Source organism: Bufo bufo, chromosome 1, assembly GCF_905171765.1.
Source record: "Bufo bufo chromosome 1, aBufBuf1.1, whole genome shotgun sequence".
In the NCBI taxonomy this organism is placed as follows: domain Eukaryota; kingdom Metazoa; phylum Chordata; class Amphibia; order Anura; family Bufonidae; genus Bufo; species Bufo bufo.
In genome coordinates this window covers 181,105,285-181,116,216 of record NC_053389.1, presented here as the reverse complement: position 1 = coordinate 181,116,216, position 10,932 = coordinate 181,105,285, and positions in this window count along the sequence as shown.

Sequence of the window (10,932 nt, the reverse complement as noted above, 5' to 3'; positions counted from 1 at the left end):
TGCAGCCGATGACACGTGTTCGGCTCAGTCTTAGTCAGGGAGAGCTGTGCTGAAGAAGGGACAGATAGTGTAGGGAGTGAAATAGTAATATTGTAGCGAAAAAACTTGTTAGAGACCCAAAAGTCCTTTTAAGGACTATTGTTGTATCTGGCTGCAATGTATATTATTAGCGCAACCTGTGCTAAATTACGTGCAATTGTTAGTGCCGCTTCTGACAGCGACATTACCAGCGCTACATCTCCTGTATAATGTTTGCGTATCCTAAATATCAGTGATATTCATTCAGTGTAATTTTTATTAGCCGCTGGTGACAGTGACATTACTTGCGCTATACAGTACCTCCTGTATAATGTTTGCGCATCCTAAATATCAGTGACATTTATTTAATGTAATTTTTTTATAAGCCTCTGGTGACAGCGACATTAGTTGCGCTATACCTCCTGTATGACGTTTGCGCATCCTAAATATCAGTGACATTCATTCAGTTTCATTTTTTATTAGCCACTGGTGACAGCGACATCACTTGCGCTATACCTCCTGCATAATGTTGACATTCAGTGTACTTTTTTCATAGACACTGCGGACAGCGACATTATCTGTGCTACATCTTCTGTATAACGCGTGCGCATCCTAAAAATATCTGCGACATTCTGTGTACTTTATTTGCGCAATCACTTACAAAAGCTGCGCTACTGTACATGTGACATACTTTCAAGCATATATACCATTTAAAATGCGCAAGGCGAGGAGTAGGGACGGGGACGCAGAGGCTGTGGCCCTGGGTCCGGTGAAACTGTGCCTGCTGCCAGAGCACAAGAAACACACTCATCCACGATACCTAGCTTAATGTCCCAGTTTGCAGGGCGGAGCAGGACACCACTCTCGAAGTCAGACCAGTACGACCAGGTGGTCGGTTGGATTGCAGCAGATAATGCTTCCAGTCGGTTAAGTACCACACTGTCTTCCACAAAGTCCAGTCTCAGTAGCCAAGAGTCTGGTCAACAGAATCCTCACCCTGGTCCTGCTTCCTCCCACCTTGGAGAGTCTTGGCAAACAAGTGATCCCACACTCGGATATTCTGAGGAGCTCTTATCATTGCCATTCCTTGATTTGGACCTCTCGACAAGCCAGCTTGAAGAGGGACATGAGGAGATCTTGTGCCCTGATTCCCAAACTCATCAAAAATGATGGTGGGGAACGGCAATTAGTGTTTCACGAGGTGGATGATGATGATGAGACACAGATGGCAATAAGTCAACCGCAATTCGTGTCTCAAGAGGTTCATGATGAAGATGAGACACAGTTGTCAATAACTGAGGTTGTTGTTAGGTCAACAAGTCAAGAGGAAAACCAGAGTGAGGAAGTGGAAGAGGAGGTGGTGGAAGATGAAGTCACTGACCGAACATGTGAAGGTGGCAAGCCGAGCGAGGACAGCAGTACAGAGGGGGAGGGATCCGCAGCACCGCAACAGGCTGAAGGAGGCAGTGGGGTGGCAAAAGGGAGAAGGTGGGCCACACCAAACAGGCCCGCAACTGTTTCCCGGAGCACCTCCTTGCAGCAATATCACTTGCCAAGGGGTAGGTGTTCCGCAGTCTGGCGCTTTTTGGAGGAAAGTGCGGACGATAAAAGAATTGTCATTTGCAACCTGTGCCGTACCAAAATGAGCAGGGGCGTGAACACTAGCAACCTCACCACCATCAGCATGATCCGCCACATGGCATCAAAGCACCCTAATGGGTGGGGGAGAGGCAACAGGCCATGCTTAAACTGATTTGCTTAGGTGACAAACAGCACACCGCGGCAGAGCTGTGGTAGGGGATAAGGGACCAGACTGTGCTGTGGCTCTCGCCACTCAACCTACAAGCAGGCATGGTTGTGTCTGAAAATGGCCGTAACTTGGTGGCAGCTTTGGAGCTCGGCAAGCTCACACACATGCCTAGCCCACGTGTTCAACCTAGTGGTTCAGCGGTTTCTCAAAACCTACCCCAATTTGCCTGAGCCGCGTGCGTGCCCATTTCCGCAAGTCATCGACAGATTCCGCCGGTCTGTCAGGGCCGCAGCAGCGCTTGCAATTGCCAGCTCACCAACTGTTGTGTGACGTGAGCACACGCTAGAACTCGACGTTCCACATGTTGGTCAGGCTTTGTGAGCAGCAGAGGGCAGTAGTGGAATACCAGCTGCAACATGGTCGTCGCCTTTCCAGTCAGTTTCCGCTCTTCACAAGCGACGGGTGGGCATAGATGTCTGACCTCTGTGATATTTTACGCAACTTTGAGGAATCAACACAGATGGTGAGCGGCAATAACGCTATTATCAGAGTAACCATCGCACTTCTGTGTCTACTCAAACGCTCGCTGCTCACAATTAAGGCGGACGCCTTGCTTGTGGAATAGGTGGAAATGGGGGAAGACAGTACACAGGGTGATAGCCAGACCACCCTCAGTTCGTCTTCTCAGAGCAAATTGGATGATGAGGAGGAGGAAGATCAGGAGCCGGTTGCTTCCGCTACAGAGGGTAGTACTCATGGAAGTTTCATTCTATCTGTTCAGCATGGATGGGTAGAAGAGGAGGAAGAGGATGAGGAGATTGAGAGTCATCCTCCTGATGAGGACAGCGAAGTCTTGTCTGTTGGGACTCTGGCACACATGGCTGACTTTATGTTAGGCTGCCTTTCCAGTGACCCTCTCGTTGTACGCATTTTGGCCAACACCGATTACTGGTTGTTCACCATTCTCAACCCCTACTACAAAGAGAACTTCTCATCTCTCATTTCTGTAGTGGAGAGGACGAGCAAAATGGTGCAATACCAGAAGGTCCTTGTGGAAAAATTGCTCCAAAAATTTCCAGCTGACAACGCTGGCTGCAGAGTATGTAGTTCCTTGGCCAACCGAGTAGGGGAGACGAGGGGATCACACAGTGTCACGGAACCATGAACCAGACGTAAAACAAGAGATAAGTGAAAATAAGAAGGCTTTATTGAAAATAAAGCTGTAAAGCAAAAGTCCAAACGGATGGTGAAACCGAGCAGAGTCTTTGCGAAGCCAGAGGTCAGGAACCAGAAGGGTAGTCAGACGAAGCCAGGATCAGGAACCAGCAGGGTAGTCAGACGAAGCCAGGATCAGGAACCAGCAGGGTAGTCAGACGAAGCCAGGATCAGGAACCAGCAGGGTAGTCAGACGAAGCCAGGATCAGGAACCAGAAGCAGCAGCAGTCTTAGAAGCATGTGAACACAAGAGGACCAAGCAAGGAACTGAAGCCACAGACCTCCTATATATATGAGCTAGGCATCCAGCTCCTCCCAGGGGAAGGAGGAGCCGCAGGGTGGAAGGCTACAAGAAACCCAGAAACCAAGATGGCCGCCAGCACATGTCAAACGAAGGAGAGCAGCAAGCAGGTAAGACCATGACAGTACCTCCCCCTCAAGGGCCCCTCCTCCGCGGAGCACAAAACGGTTTCTGAGGGAAGCGTGCGTGGAAGGCTCGGAGCAAGGCAGGAGCATGGACATCTGCGGAGGGAACCCAGGAACGCTCCTCTGGACCATAACCACGCCAATGGACCAAAAACTGCAACCGACCGCGGACCAGGCGTGAGTCCAGGATATTGCTCACCTCATATTCCTCACGATTGCCCACTTGGACCGGACGAGGCCGAGGAACCGAGGAAGTGAAACGATTACACACCAGTGGCTTCAACAGGGAGACATGAAACACGTTGGAGATCCGCATGCCAGGAGGAAGCGCAAGGGCATAGGCTACCGGGTTTACCCTGCGAAGCACTCGGAAGGGACCAACAAAGCGAGGCACCAGCTTGGGAGTGGGCACTCGAAGGTTGAGGTTGCGGGTGGACAACCATACACGGTCTCCGACCTGGTAGGAAGGAGCAGGCGCTCGTCTGCGATCAGCCTGGAGTCTCTGGCGCTGCGCAGAGACCTCAAGGGACTTCTGGATCTGTACCCAAGAAGCACGTAGGACGGAAAGGTGATCCTCCACAGCCGGAATATCCTGGGGAGAGAATACCTCCGGTAACACGGCAGGTTGGAACCCATAATTGGCCATGAAGGGAGACGTCCCAGAGGAAGAGTTCACCGCCGTGTTCCTGGCAAACTCAGCCCAAGGCAGGAGGTCAACCCAATTGTCTTGGTGATCGGAGACATAGCAACGAAGGAATTGCTCCAAGGCCTGATTGGATCGTTCTGCGGCCCCATTGGACTGAGGGTGGTAGGCCGAGGAGAAGGAGAGATGAATCCCCAACTGGGAGCAAAAGGCGCGCCAGAACCTGGACACAAACTGACTCCCCCGATCCGACACAATCTCCTTAGGCAAACCGTGCAACCGGAAGACCTCCCTGGCAAAAATCGTGGCCAACTCTTGTGCAGAGGGTAACTTCTTGAGAGGAACACAGTGGCACATTTTGGAAAACCGATCCACAATCATGAGAATGACCGTATGGCCTCGGGATGCAGGGAGGTCCACAATGAAATCCATCCCCAGGTGTGACCATGGGCGCTCCCCGGTGGCTATGGGTTGCAGAAGGCCCAACGGAAGGTGCCGAGGGGACTTACTCTGGGCACAAACGGAGAATGCCGCTACATATGCGGCGATGTCGGAACGTAGGGAAGGCCACCAGAACAGACGTGAAACAGCCCAGGACAGCTGATTCTTTCCAGGATGCCCCGCGGTCTTGGAGTTATGGTAGGTTCGCAACAACCGAGTGCGCAACTCCTCAGGCACAAAACATCTGCCGTTGGGTCTCCCAGAGGGAGCAGCAGATTGAGCCGCCAAAATCTGCTCACCCAGGGGAGAGGTCAGGCTGGTGCGAATGGCGGCCAGGATCTGATTCGGAGGTATGACCGAAGTCGGAATAGACTCCTCCCTGGACAGCTCGGAGTACTGCCGTGATAAGGCATCCGCCCTGATGTTCTTGGAACCGGGTAGGTAGGAGACCACGTAATTAAAACGTGACAAGAACAGAGCCCATCTGGCCTGACGTGGTGTCAATCTCTTGGCCTCAGAAAGGTAGGTCAGATTCTTGTGGTCCGTCAGGATGAGAACCGGAACCACCGAACCCTCGAGCAAGTGCCTCCATTCTTTAAGGGCCTGCACGATGGCCAATAACTCCCTGTCACCAATCTGATAGTTGCACTCCGCGGAAGACAGTTTCCGGGAGTAAAACCCACATGGAAGCAGAGGACCCTCTGGTGTTCTACGCTGAGACAGAAGGGCGCCTACTCCCGTCTCAGACGCGTCTACCTCGAGGACAAAGGGCAACCCAGGGTTGGGATGCGACAGAATCGGAGCCGACACAAAGGCGGACTTTAGGGCCTCAAAAGCTCGGATGGCCTCGAGCGGCCAGACCTGGGAATTACTGCCCTTCCTGGTCAGATCCGTGAGAGGCTTGGCCAGCATGGAAAAGTCCCTGATGAACTTCCGATAATAATTGGCGAAGCCCAAAAAGCGCTGCAGGGAACGAAGACCACTGGGCTGGGGCCACTGTAAGACAGCCGAAACCTTCTCAGGATCCATGGAGAACCCCTCAGCGGAAATGATGTAACCTAAGAAGGTTACCTGGGATCGGTGAAATTCGCATTTCTCAAGCTTACCGAACAGCTTGTTCTCTCGTAACCGTTGCAACACTCGTCTGACATCCAGAATGTGGGCCTCCATGGATTCAGAATATACCAAGATGTCATCCAAATAGACTACCACACACTGCTGCAACAGGTCACGGAAAACATCGTTGATGAATTCCTGAAAGACTGCGGGCGCATTGCACAACCCAAAGGGCATAACCAAGGATTCGTAATAACCGGTCCTGGTGTTAAACGCGGTCTTCCACTCATCGCCCGCCTTGATCCTTACCAGGTTATATGCCGCCCTCAGGTCGAGTTTGGTAAAGACCGTGGCCCCTTTAAGGCGATCGAACAGCTCGGAAATCAAGGGTATCGGGTAAGCGTTCTTGATCGTGATGCGATTGAGACCCCTGTAATCGATGCAAGGCCTCAACTCACCGCCCTTCTTTTTCACAAAGAAAAATCCAGCCCCTGCCGGGGACGAAGATTTGCGAATGTGTCCGCGTGAAAGCGCCTCCCTCACGTACTCCTCCATGGCCTCATTCTCCGCTACCGACAGTGGATAGACTTTGCCACGAGGAGGAACGGCACCAGATTGTAACTCTATGGCACAATCGTATGGGCGGTGCGGAGGTAGGGCAACCGCGCGCACCTTATCGAATACATCCCGGTACTCCTCGTATTCAGGAGGCAACAGAGAGTCCGAGGAAGTACACAGCAACTTGACAGACCCATGGATGCAACTAGCCCCACACTGCGGTGACCACGAGAGGATCTCGACCGATCTCCAATCGAAAGTCGGATTATGCTTCTGGAGCCAGGGGTACCCCAAGACCACCGAGTAGTGTGGAGACGAAATAACCTGGAGGCAGACCGACTCTCTGTGAACGGCACCAATGGCTATCCCCACTGGAAGGGTCTCATGAGTCACGTGTGGCGGCAGAAGGGGTCTGCCGTCTATCGCCTCAAGAGCCAGTGGGGAACCTCGAGCCTGCAGAGGAATGGAATTGGCGGCAGCGAACACACTATCAATGAACAAACCACCAGCACCAGAGTCCACCAACGCCTGGGTCGTCACCGAGCCCCCGACCCAGGAGAGGACAACAGTGATCAGTGGTTTGTCAACACGGGAAACCGGGGACGAGGAGACTCCACCCAAGATCTGCCCCCGACAGGATCTCAGGGTACGAGCGTTTCCCGGACGGTTCGGACATGCCAACCGAAAATGCCCACCGAGACCACAGTACATGCATCGGCCCTCGCGTCTCCGGAGTGCCCTCTCCCCCTCGGACAGGCGAGCAAACCCCAGCTGCATGGGTTCACCCCCAGACAAGTCATCCCCAGGAGGCGTGGGAGGAGAGGGAGGCACGGGTGGGACAGCAAACGTAGGCACCAATCTGTTAGAAGACCTCCGCAGGTTCTCCTTAAAGTAAGGTCTCTCCCTGAGTCTGGTGTCAATCAAAATCAGGAAAGAAATAAGAGACTCGAGCTCAACTGGTAGGTCCTTAGCTGCAACCTCATCCTTCAAGGCATCCGAGAGACCATGAGAGAAAGCAGCGACCAGAGCCTCATTATTCCAGCCCACCTCTGCTGCCAGGGTACGAAACTCAATGGCGTATTCAGCTACGGATCGTGAACCCTGTCTGATGGACATAAGGAGCTTCGCAGCAGAGGCAGCACGAGCCGGCACATCGAATACCTTCCGAAGAGAAGCAACAAAACCGGAAAACTCGGCAACCACCGGATTGTTGTTCTCCCATAAAGGGCTGGCCCAGGCCAAGGCCTTGTCCGAGAGCAGCGAGATCAAGAAGCCCACCTTTGATCTCTCAGTAGGAAAGGCATGTGGCAGCAACTCGAAATAAATGCCCACCTGGTTAAGGAAACCTCGGCACTGAGTTGGCTCTCCCCCAAAGCGCTGTGGAAGAGGGGCAGAACCGGTCATACCCCGAAACACCGCAGGCGCAACAACAGGTGTCGGGGTAGACTCTGGCGCAACAACCGGAGCGGCAGTAGGAGCGAGCCCAGGAGCGACAACCGACCCATCGGCAACAGGAGCGAAATGAGCCGTGCGTTCAAGCAGGGTTTGCAACGCCACAGCGAACCGACCCAACAGGTGATCCTGCTGATCAAGTCTGGCAACCAGCGTGGGTAGCGAGGATGGCCCTGTACCGTCAGAATTCATGGCTTGGTCCTAGTGTCACGGAACCATGAACCAGACGTACAACAAGAGATAAGTGAAAATAAGAAGGCTTTATTGAAAATAAAGCTGTAAAGCAAAAGTCCAAACGGATGGTGAAACCGAGCAGAGTCTTTGCGAAGCCAGAGGTCAGGAACCAGAAGGGTAGTCAGACGAAGCCAGGATCAGGAACCAGCAGGGTAGTCAGACGAAGCCAGGATCAGGAACCAGCAGGGTAGTCAGACGAAGCCAGGATCAGGAACCAGCAGGGTAGTCAGACGAAGCCAGGATCAGGAACCAGAAGCAGCAGCAGTCTTAGAAGCATGTGAACACAAGAGGACCAAGCAAGGAACTGAAGCCACAGACCTCCTATATATATGAGCTAGGCATCCAGCTCCTCCCAGGGGAAGGAGGAGCCGCAGGGTGGAAGGCTACAAGAAACCCAGAAACCAAGATGGCCGCCAGCACATGTCAAACGAAGGAGAGCAGCAAGCAGGTAAGACCATGACAGTACCTCCCCCTCAAGGGCCCCTCCTCCACGGAGCACAAAACGGTTTCTGAGGGAAGCGTGCGTGGAAGGCTCGGAGCAAGGCAGGAGCATGGACATCTGCGGAGGGAACCCAGGAACGCTCCTCTGGACCATAACCACGCCAATGGACCAAAAACTGCAACCGACCGCGGACCAGGCGTGAGTCCAGGATATTGCTCACCTCATATTCCTCACGATTGCCCACTTGGACCGGACGAGGCCGAGGAACCGAGGAAGTGAAACGATTACACACCAGTGGCTTCAACAGGGAGACATGAAACACGTTGGAGATCCGCATGCCAGGAGGAAGCGCAAGGGCATAGGCTACCGGGTTTACCCTGCGAAGCACTCGGAAGGGACCAACAAAGCGAGGCACCAGCTTGGGAGTGGGCACTCGAAGGTTGAGGTTGCGGGTGGACAACCATACACGGTCTCCGACCTGGTAGGAAGGAGCAGGCGCTCGTCTGCGATCAGCCTGGAGTCTCTGGCGCTGCGCAGAGACCTCAAGGGACTTCTGGATCTGTACCCAAGAAGCACGTAGGACGGAAAGGTGATCCTCCACAGCCGGAATATCCTGGGGAGAGAATACCTCCGGTAACACGGCAGGTTGGAACCCATAATTGGCCATGAAGGGAGACGTCCCAGAGGAAGAGTTCACCGCTGTGTTCCTGGCAAACTCAGCCCAAGGCAGGAGGTCAACCCAATTGTCTTGGTGATCGGAGACATAGCAACGAAGGAATTGCTCCAAGGCCTGATTGGATCGTTCTGCGGCCCCATTGGACTGAGGGTGGTAGGCCGAGGAGAAGGAGAGATGAATCCCCAACTGGGAGCAAAAGGCGCGCCAGAACCTGGACACAAACTGACTCCCCCGATCCGACACAATCTCCTTAGGCAAACCGTGCAACCGGAAGACCTCCCTGGCAAAAATCGTGGCCAACTCTTGTGCAGAGGGTAACTTCTTGAGAGGAACACAGTGGCACATTTTGGAAAACCGATCCACAATCATGAGAATGACCGTATGGCCTCGGGATGCAGGGAGGTCCACAATGAAATCCATCCCCAGGTGTGACCATGGGCGCTCCCCGGTGGCTATGGGTTGCAGAAGGCCCAACAGAAGGTGCCGAGGGGACTTACTCTGGGCACAAACGGAGAATGCCGCTACATATGCGGCGATGTCGGAACGTAGGGAAGGCCACCAGAACAGACGTGAAACAGCCCAGGACAGCTGATTCTTTCCAGGATGCCCCGCGGTCTTGGAGTTATGGTAGGTTCGCAACAACCGAGTGCGCAACTCCTCAGGCACAAAACATCTGCCGTTGGGTCTCCCAGAGGGAGCAGCAGATTGAGCCGCCAAAATCTGCTCACCCAGGGGAGAGGTCAGGCTGGTGCGAATGGCGGCCAGGATCTGATTCGGAGGTATGACCGAAGTCGGAATCGACTCCTCCCTGGACAGCTCGGAGTACTGCCGTGATAAGGCATCCGCCCTGATGTTCTTGGAACCGGGTAGGTAGGAGACCACGTAATTAAAACGTGACAAGAACAGAGCCCATCTGGCCTGACGTGGTGTCAATCTCTTGGCCTCAGAAAGGTAGGTCAGATTCTTGTGGTCCGTCAGGATGAGAACCGGAACCACCGAACCCTCGAGCAAGTGCCTCCATTCTTTAAGGGCCTGCACGATGGCCAATAACTCCCTGTCACCAATCTGATAGTTGCACTCCGCGGAAGACAGTTTCCGGGAGTAAAACCCACATTGAAGCAGAGGACCCTCTGGTGTTCTACGCTGAGACAGAAGGGCGCCTACTCCCGTCTCAGACGCGTCTACCTCGAGGACAAAGGGCAACCCAGGGTTGGGATGCGACAGAATCGGAGCCGACACAAAGGCGGACTTTAGGGCCTCAAAAGCTCGGATGGCCTCGAGCGGCCAGACCTGGGAATTACTGCCCTTCCTGGTCAGATCCGTGAGAGGCTTGGCCAGCATGGAAAAGTCCCTGATGAACTTCCGATAATAATTGGCGAAGCCCAAAAAGCGCTGCAGGGAACGAAGACCACTGGGCTGGGGCCACTGTAAGACAGCCGAAACCTTCTCAGGATCCATGGAGAACCCCTCAGCGGAAATGATGTAACCTAAGAAGGTTACCTGGGATCGGTGAAATTCGCATTTCTCAAGCTTACCGAACAGCTTGTTCTCTCGTAACCGTTGCAACACTCGTCTGACATCCAGAATGTGGGCCTCCATGGATTCAGAATATACCAAGATGTCATCCAAATAGACTACCACACACTGCTGCAACAGGTCACGGAAAACATCGTTGATGAATTCCTGAAAGACTGCGGGCGCATTGCACAACCCAAAGGGCATAACCAAGGATTCGTAATAACCGGTCCTGGTGTTAAACGCGGTCTTCCACTCATCGCCCGCCTTGATCCTTACCAGGTTATATGCCGCCCTCAGGTCGAGTTTGGTAAAGACCGTGGCCCCTTTAAGGCGATCGAACAGCTCGGAAATCAAGGGTATCGGGTAAGCGTTCTTGATCGTGATGCGATTGAGACCCCTGTAATCGATGCAAGGCCTCAACTCACCGCCCTTCTTTTTCACAAAGAAAAATCCAGCCCCTGCCGGGGACGAAGATTTGCGAATGTGTCCGCGTGAAAGCGCCT